The following is a 10097-nucleotide window of genomic DNA, read 5'->3' on the forward strand; positions in this document are numbered from 1 at the left end:
AATAATAATAATAATAATAATAATAATAATAATGATGATGATAATAATAATAATAATAATAATAATAATAATAATAATAATAATAATAATAATAATAATAATAGTAACGACAAAAACAACAAGAATAATTATAATAAAGTGTGAAGTAAAATCAAATAATCAAATATAATTGAAGAATTGAAGAAACAGTAAAGAAGTTAAAGATAGGAAATCGCAAAATAGAATGCATATTTAATGAAATTACAAAAAGGTTTGGAAAAATAGGTTTGTTTAAATTCAATGAATGCTAATGTAGTTATTATGTTAATTTTAGTATAAAATTAGATTTGACAGTGTTATGATAAAATGAATTCATACAACTGTTCCTTAAAATATGAAGACAATTCTGCTGAGATGAAGTAATGGAATGATTACAAATATTGATGGGTGGATTTTTTGTATGTTCTTGCTTTGTTTCTTGTTCTTATTTCTTGTTTTAATTATATTTTTGCTTTGTTCTGTTGTTTGTTTAATAATTCTTGTAATAATCTCAAGAGTATTTAAAGAACATTGTCGCAAACAAAGGAATTATGTTTTAATATTAAAATTGTGTGTTCACGGTAAAAATGGCCGAGTCACTGGAAGCCTGGACCGGATTATATTTTTTATCGTATACGGTTTTGTTCGGCTTCGTTGTACTGATTTCAAATCTCACGGGATTCTCGTCATCTTACATCATTCCGAGAAAACAAAATAAGCGATAGTAATGCAATGAACGAATGCGTATTCCCATCCTTATAGCGGAGTTTCAAGGTCCTCAGATTCAACCACAACTCCTTTCTATTCACAGCATTCCCGTGGTGCACCCACAAACATCACCAGAATTCTCCCCGTCCAGACCTTGATGTAATCGCTTCATGTTTAACATTAACATCCATGATCCCGCTTTCCATTCTCGCAGCCTCCGAAAGTAGATTAAATTTCTACATCCTTCTTTCCCTTCACCCGTCCCATATGGGCCTGCATTTAAAGAAACCATGTAAAAAATATACAACGAAGCTCTTTTGCTATGCAGCGCTGGGAAATAATTCATACAAATGATTTGCTTCTTGAACGACGTTGTATGAACACGATTAATGACAACTTATCAACGAACTTTATTAATCTTTTCAAATATAGATGAAACTATCAAACAATCTTTTATTATTAAGAAAATATGTAAACTTAATTCATAAAATATACAATAAAACATCTAATAACTCTCTGAAATTACTGGTCTTGCTTCGAAATCTGAAGTCAATATTATTACAGTTACCTCAATACAATAGATTGTGATGCTATTGTATGGTCTGTGGAGGTGCAATAGCCCAGTGGTTAGGGCAGCGGACTCGCGGGCGTAGGATCGCGGTTTCGATTCCCAGACCGGGCATTCTGAGTGTTTATTGAGCGAAAACACCTAAAGCTCCACGAGGCTCTGGCTGAGGATGGTGGTGAACCCTGCTGTACTCTTTCACCACAGCTGTCTCTCACTCTTTCTTCCTGTTCCTGTTGTAAATGCATTTCAAAGGGCCAGCCTTGTCACACTTTGTGTCACACTGAATCTCCCCAAGAACTACGTTGAGGGTATACGTGTCTGTGGAGTGCTCAGCCACTTGCACGTTAATTTTACGAGCAGGCTGTTCCGTTGATCGGATCAACTGGAATCCTCGTCATCGTAGTCGACGGAGTGCCAACCACCAAGTCTGGTCTGTAACAATGAAGCACATGGTAAAGCGGTAATTAATTGTGCTAATTAATGATCGAGTTCGAAACCCGTCAGTTAACTTCAGCATTGCATATTATCCAAACGTTAGCCTGAAGGAAATATTTACTGCAGTCAGTTCAACATAGTAATATGCTCCAACAAGCTGGTACAAATTCTAATTGTATACAGTCAATGGATCACCAACTGACCGGAGTACACACAAATCTAAGGAGCTAGTGCTTTGGGGCGACAAGGTGACGTCTCAGTATATAGAATTGCGAGTTAGAACAGCAGGAGTGAAATGGTGTACAGGGTTTATGTTATTCAGAAGAATCAAACCTCCACCTTCGCATCTCAAATCTCACAAGATACCATTGTACTTGCTATCCATTTAGCGCGAGTAAATACTGTGCTGTATATATCGATTAATCGTATATACTTCTGCCTCCAATAATAATTATACATGGATCTGATGAAAGTGAAATCAATGTTGTCTTCTACACTGCGACGGAGGTCGATGACTCAACAGAACGCCATGCTAGATTATTTTCATGTTTATCATTTTTTTCCTTCTCCCACCCCCTTTTTGGTATAGATTTCATTAGTTTATATTTCTGAGCACAAATCCTTCGAGAGTCAACTATGGTCATCATCATGCCAGAAAGTCAATAAAATAATAAATAGCCTTAATAAAATAAGGTCGATTCAATCAAAGCAGCTAAAGATTCATTAGGAAAAACAACAAACAAAAACTGTATTATATGAGTGACTCAAGGGAGCCTTGTAATATAGGAAATCAGCTACCGTCGATTCGTATCCTTGAGTCGTTGTTTTTTATATCCTAATCTGACGCATTTACAGTTTCCATTTTATCAAATTGGTTATTTATTTCTTGTGACAAGTCAACCAGTTAGTTGATGGACACGTGAATATATGTTGTTCCTTTGGAGATTTCATACAAAAGACGTTGCATTTGTTTGTAATCCGTTGTGATTCCATTTCTTCGATTTATGTACCGTTTTTGCATGTTTGATTGAAAGCTGTACCTGACTGATCGGGAGTGTTGTACAAGAGCCGAGAGATATGAGAGTCATTGATACGTCACTGGTTCTGTGCTGTGTTTCATGGTGAAGACAATTCATAAACCGCAGATGACCATTTCTGACGACTTGTATTTTGCTTGTAACAACGAGGGAATCTTTACTTGATCGATCGATGCACAAGAAATAGCTGTTCGATTTCCTTCAAATCACACCCTATCGTCTTTAAAATGTATTAGAAATATTTCGGAAATAATTCAGAACTTATATATACACTGTGTTTGAATAATTATAGGTTAGATAATGAAAACACTATACATACATACAAACATATATGTGTGTGTATATGTTTGTATGTATTATGTATGTATGTATGTATGTATGTACGAAATATATACATACATATATATATTTATATATATATATATATATATATATATATATATATATATATATATATATATATATATTCAGAAATGGTAGGTGTACTGTTGACACGATCTTCTCTGCACCGTAGTGATGAACAGCAAATATGACTTTATCTGGTATTCATTGATCTTACTAAGGCTTGTGACTGTCAATCGAACAACTTTTTGGGGAGATCCTGGGGAGACTTGGAAGATCGGTAAAGTTTCTCCCTATTCTGAAGCAGTTTCGTGATAGCATGGAAGTAAATATCAACATTGGTGGAAAGCTCTCGGAGCCTGCCTCTATCATGAATGGGGTAGAACAAGGAGACATACTAACACCCACTCTCTTCACCCTTTATTTTACTATAGTCTTTCAATTGGCTTTCAAAGTCTCCTATGAAGGTATATGTGTGAGATATCGCACGACAGGAAGCATTTTTAACATCAGAAGACTGTCAGCTAAGACAAGGACCTCCTCAACTCTTATTATATACCTCTTCTATGCAGATGATTGTGAAATTGTCACTCATACCGAGGAGGAGATGGAAAATCTTATGAATGCAATTTCAATGGCTTGTGAAGCAATCGGCTTAACCCTAAATATAACCAAAGTTGTTGTCATGTTTCAGAAATCTCGGCACCAGTGACGTCGCAACACATTTATACAACTGAGTGAAATGGAGCAACGTAAAACAAAGTGTTTTGCTCAAGAACACAACACGCAGCCAGGTCCGTTTATCAAACTTACTACCTCACGTTTTTAAACCTCACTCTCTAAGCGCCTTCAAGACTGTATCTAATGAAAATACGTGATGGACACAGATGGAATACTTTTGGTTATGGATGAACTTGACCAAAGATAATTCAGGATAATGTATTTCACAAACCTGTTGTCATTGTTTAACTCGAAATCAGCTTTCGTTATTCAAACCTATAATCTGGTTCTACGGCCACGCCGTACCAATTCTGTCTATTTTTAGACTCTGTATATCAAGGTAAGGTATGGTTTTAAGTGCGATGTTACTGAAACGTTTAGAAGGTCAAGTGGCCAAACGTTACTGTTTCCTGTTAAGCTCATATACAGATTGTTAAATATTCGTGGTAAGATGTAAGACTCCACAAAGAAATAGAGTGTAAGTGACTATCTAGCTATTGGTTTGGTTCTTACATTCTTTGAGTGGTGTTTAATTCAAGCACAGTAGCGAATCTTCTTTTTTTTGGTTCTTTTTCAGCATATGACGTAAACTTCCGGTTGTTGACTTTCTTTAGTCTAAATCCTTCCATGACTTACATGGACGGTTGACGTAGCCCGTTCCTCTCTCCGGCACCAATACCTGGCACCGAGAGTACATTTGCTAAGATCCACTGAACGCGGTCAGAGAAAATCGGAAGGGCACCAAATAATTCTTCAGTTGCAAATGGCTGCAATATTTTTGCGAGTCTGAGAAGATATGGCCAAGGGAGATAATAGACATTAAATTTCCACAGTTTGAAGGCAGCAAATGGAAAACGTCATCGAAGGCTTGTTAGAATATTTCTTGGTATTTATCCTAATTCTCTACGGTCTGATTTCAAATCCAGTTGAGGTCTTATATAACTTGCATCTTTGGAGGGTCAGGGAAAGTAGCAATGAAAATATACCAATCTAAAAGGTGGTTAAGCAGCACTATGCGAACATCAGATTGGATGACATGAGCTATTTGCACATCTTGAGTTAAAATTCCAACGAGATCTGCTAGGGTGGTAGACTTAGACAGGTCAAACAGATCCACTTAGAATCGTGGGTACCCAGAGTATAATCTACTTCGTTGGAAACATACTCATCAAGTTTCCAGTTTGAGAATTTATTCCTCCTTCCGGCTCACCCACCTACCCACCCCACAAGTCTCAGACACTGTATAACGGGTCATGGGCTTTGCATTTTCTCATGATTGAATAAAGATAATAAAAAAGGAAAAAAATATGATAAGTTCATATAAATATGAAATAAATTCTATTCTTCCCATGATGGTCGTTTGAACTGGAAATAATCTCAACAAGACGAAGAAACAACAAATGGTACACCTCCTAGCTAACAGTTAATGGCTCAAAAATACAGATATATTTGTTATATTCTACATTTTATTGGAGACAACATATTCATTGTTCAGAACATAAAAAAATATCGAAAGATACTAGAACAAACAAAAGCTGCAATGAAATAGGTTTTTTTTTTTGTAGTAGTTCTTGTTTTGTAGCCACTTTTTTTATATATATTCTGTTTTAATCAGAATATTTGCATGTATTATAGATTCTTGGGAATTATCTCACATTCACACATTTATTGTTATTGAAATCTAATGATCTCATTAGAAATTGGAGATGTAATTTCACTAATATCAATATAGAGAATAAGAGTCCCTTCTCCCTTGTATGTAGAATTTTCGTTTTACTAATGTTAAATGTATTGTATGTTAAAGCGAAAGAAGAGAATACTTTTACACAAATGCGCACAAATTTTCTATAGTCTGTTACACTTTATTTTATTTCTTATCGCTTTGTCTCGCTATTGAAAAACTTCATTGAAACAACATTCTTCTATACTATATTAATTTCCATAAGGATCATTAAAATGGTGCAAATCTATGCTTTTAGAATACATCTTTCATTTTCTCCCGCATATAAATATATCGATTTATTCCAAAGGCACAATATTAATGTTTGCTCAACATTATTATTATATTCATTGTTGTTGTTGTTGTTGTTATTATTATTATTATTATTATTATTATTATTATTATTATTATTATTGTTACTAATATTATCAACGTTGTTAATGTTGGTTTGTTTTGTTATTTTATTTTTGTTTTGTTTTGCTTTTGTTGTTCTAGTTGTATTTCATTTTTAGTATCGTAAGTATTGTTGCTATTACGAACACTTTGTCTTTGGATTCTTGACAAATATGGTTCCTTGAAATTCATTTCCATATTTTAAGACGTGTTGCAGGGTGCACTGGAGTGGAAAATAAAAAAAAAAAAGGAATATCTCTCTGGCGGAACAAAAATAAATAAATAAATACAATAAAATAAATGATAAATGTTTGAACCTAGAACGAAATGAACCGGAAAAAATACCATGAAGCATCTTGTTCAACGCGCAAATCATTTTGCCAGCTATGTTAGCAATTGTGAAGGTGCATGTCTCAGTGGTTAAAGCGCCGCACTCACAATCATCAGGTAGCGGGTTCGATTCCCAGACCGGGCTGTGTTTTGTGTTCTTGACCAAGACATTTTATTTTACGTTGCTCCAGGTCACTCAGAGGTAGAAATGAACTGCGATGCTATCGGTGCCAAGCTGTATCGGTCTTTGCCTTCTCCGTGGATAACATCGGTGGCGTGGAGAAGGGAGGCCGGTATGCACGGGCAACTGCTGGTCTTCCACAAACAGACTTGTCCCTCGGGCGGGAACTTTCTAGGTGCAATCCCATGAGGGAGTTAATGATGGCGGGGTAGCCACTGGTGGTAGTGGTGGTGATGGTGTCTATGGTGGTGTCCATGACGACGACGGTGGTGGTGATGAGGGTGTGGTGATGGTGGTGGTGTTTTCCATGGCGATAGTGATGATGATCAAAATCATGATGATGATGATGATGATGATGATGAGCTTGGTGATGGTAATGGTGATGGCGATGGGGATGGTGTGGTGATAGTTGTAGTGATGGTGATGATGATGACGTTGCCGATGGTGTGAGTAGTTGTCGGGATAGTGTTGGTGGTATGTTGACTATAGTGATGTCAAGATGATGATGATGATGATGATGATGATGATGATGATGATGATGACGACGACGATGATGATGATGATGACGACGATGATGATGACGATGATGATGATGTTGATGATGATGACGATGATGATGATGATGATGATGATGATAGCGATAATCAATATCATTATCATAAAAGGAAAGTGTTATATTCTAACGACAGCTTTATATGTAAATTTGGTGAATATGTCAAGACGAGAGATAGTGAAAAGGAGAAAGAATCAGAAAGAGAGAGAGAGTGAAAAAGACAGAGAAACAGAGAGAGAGAGAGAGAGAGAGAAAGAAAGAGGACGATGTGTAAGAGAAAGAGAGAAGATGAAGAAACGAGAGAGATCGTCAGGGAAGAAGGGAAGTGAGATATGGGGAGGGAAGGGGGGTGTGAAAATGTGTTGGACACAGATGGAAAGATAAGGAGAGCAGCCTATAAATACATTACAAAATTTAGTCGAGTCTCTGAGTACTAAATCATCATCACCATTATCATCACCATCAGCGCCATCATCATCATCATCATCATCATCTTCATCATCATCATCATCGTCATCAACATCGTCGTCATCATCATCATCGTCGTCGTCATCATCATCGTCGTCCTCATCATCATCTTCATCATCATCATCATCATCATCATCATCATCATCATCAACATCATCATCATCAACATCATCATCATCATCATCCCCCCCAGCATCCCAACACTACCACTGCCACTACCGTCACCTCAACCATCACGACCATCTTCATCGTCATCTTCATCCGGATCATTTCTCACGTGATCATCACCATCATCATCGACATCACCACAGCCACCAACAAACACCACCACCATCAAACGGTTTGCCTCACTATTACCACCCCCATTCCTCTCCCCTCCTCCTCTCGCCTCCTCATCACCCCTATCTTCCTATCCCCCTCCTCCCCCTCTCTCCCTCCTCAACTCCCCTCTCCCTCCTCCTCTCCCTCCTGCTCTCCCCCTCCTCCTCTCCCCCTCCTCTTCTTTCTCATCGTCATCATCTTCGTCGTCGTCATAACCTCTTTCAATTCTTGCTCCATCTGCACATACCAAGTATAATATTTCGTATTCTAGGCACAAGGCCCGACGTTTTAGTCTTATTAAAATACATCTCTACTAAATATAGATATTAAGTCAGAATACTTGTAAAACTTAGTAACGATTTAAAAGTAACTGGACACACGTGTTCAACGATAAGTTTAATGGGGCATCTATTCTGTGATAATGCTTCGATTCCTAAATTCTTAAGCACTACGTGTCTTGCTTTTATCTGCAAACGTACGCGATATCTTGGGAGATATCTACTATGATGTTGTATGTTGTCTTTCATTAAAAATTTTGAGACATCAGAAGTAGAATGATCTTGTATTTACTTTTTTAGCTTTTTAAAGTCGTTGTTGTTGATGCTTAATTCCTGATCAGCCCCGATTCAGCAGACTTTTAGATAAAATCTTTGTAAGCTGTGACAATCCAATATTATTTTAAGATATAGTGTTTACTCAACTACAATATTCTGGACACACAGACGTCTTCTTCCATATCTTAAACGCTAGAGTGTAATTTGAGAAAGATTTGGCTGTTCTATTTTGCAGATCGAGCAACCAAATAAATGCTTCTTGTTTGACTCAAATAATCTGTAAACGTAGAACTAGAGTCGTTGCCTCATATTACATTTGAACTAGTTCATATGGTAGCTGCTATACGCACAAATATATGTTAAGCTGGTTACAAATTCTGATTGCAGTATCACGCTTATTTTTCCCATTTTGAATAGTAAGCAAACAATTCATTATGAAATACCACTCTTACATTCCCTTCCTTTCTTCCTCTTTCTCTCTCTCTCTCTCTCTCTCTCTCTCTCTCTCTCTCTCTCTCTCTCTCTCTCTCTCTCTCTCTCTCTCTCCCTTTCTCTCTTCTTAAAATGACATTTGTCCAACACATCGTTGCCTTTAGGGACTTCTTGTATGATGGATTTTTGCTTTTTTATTTATTTACGTATATATATATATATATATATAGATATATATATATATATATATATATATCTTTTACAGTTTTTGTTTTTCGCCTTGTATCTGGCTACTTATGTTTCTGCTTTTCTCTTTGTAGTCCAAAGCCCATTGTTTATTCGCTTATTTCTTCTTTTGTTGCCACAGTGTAGTATTTCAGACTTTTCTCGTGGGGTTCGGCATTTATCCAGCCAACGCTAAATCTAAATCACTGCTTTAGTGGGCGTTCAATAACATTAATGTTGTTTGATTTACAGTCTAGCCCATCAAATGTACAGTATATGTCATTAAATTCATGATATGCGCCATTGGTTCTTAAAGAGATTATATTTTTTAGTCAGTTATCAGAACTGTGTTATATGTGAACAATCAAAACACTTCTCGTTATCACAACCATCCAATACATTTCAGATTGTAGGTTCGATTCGAACACTCAGAAATCAAGGAACGGTATTTTTTATATATGGGCCATACAGTAGGCTATGATATTTATATATATAAAGAAAACAACATAAATTATTATAATAAAATCTAGATGATTCGAAGGTGATTACATGCAAGTATCATCTCGAAATAAAGCGTAATCAGTAACTTGGTTGATCATATAATAGTTATTTCTAACCCTTATTTGTTTGTGTTGTAAACTAGACGTATAGTTAAAATACTCACTTCACAATGATATAATTAGGAGTTCGAGCGTACGATGCAGCACCGTCTGCAAGTGACATTTAATATACTTTTGAGCATGTACATTTTATCTGTATTAGTTGAGTTGTTAAAATTCCTGTGAAATTTTATCGGATAATCTCTATTATATCTGTTAGGTTGGTAGATTTAATCAATCTATTGCATGTTTTAACACAGAAACCTGGCACTTGTTGGTTGTCCTCGAGACAAAACTACTGCATTGCAAGCATCCACGTTTGGTCTCGAGTGTAAAGAGAACTCCTTCTCTCCCTCTCCCACTATTCTCAAAGACCCTAAAATGTCATGAGCACCGCTGACTCCCAGCTTTTGGAGAAGCCAGTAAAATAAGTTAAGAGGAGAGAAAAAGAAAGTAAAAGAAAGAAAAGGCACGATTCTTTGGAGGCCTAAGC

Source organism: Octopus bimaculoides, chromosome 15 (assembly GCF_001194135.2).
Source record: "Octopus bimaculoides isolate UCB-OBI-ISO-001 chromosome 15, ASM119413v2, whole genome shotgun sequence".
Taxonomy (NCBI): Eukaryota; Metazoa; Mollusca; class Cephalopoda; order Octopoda; family Octopodidae; genus Octopus; species Octopus bimaculoides.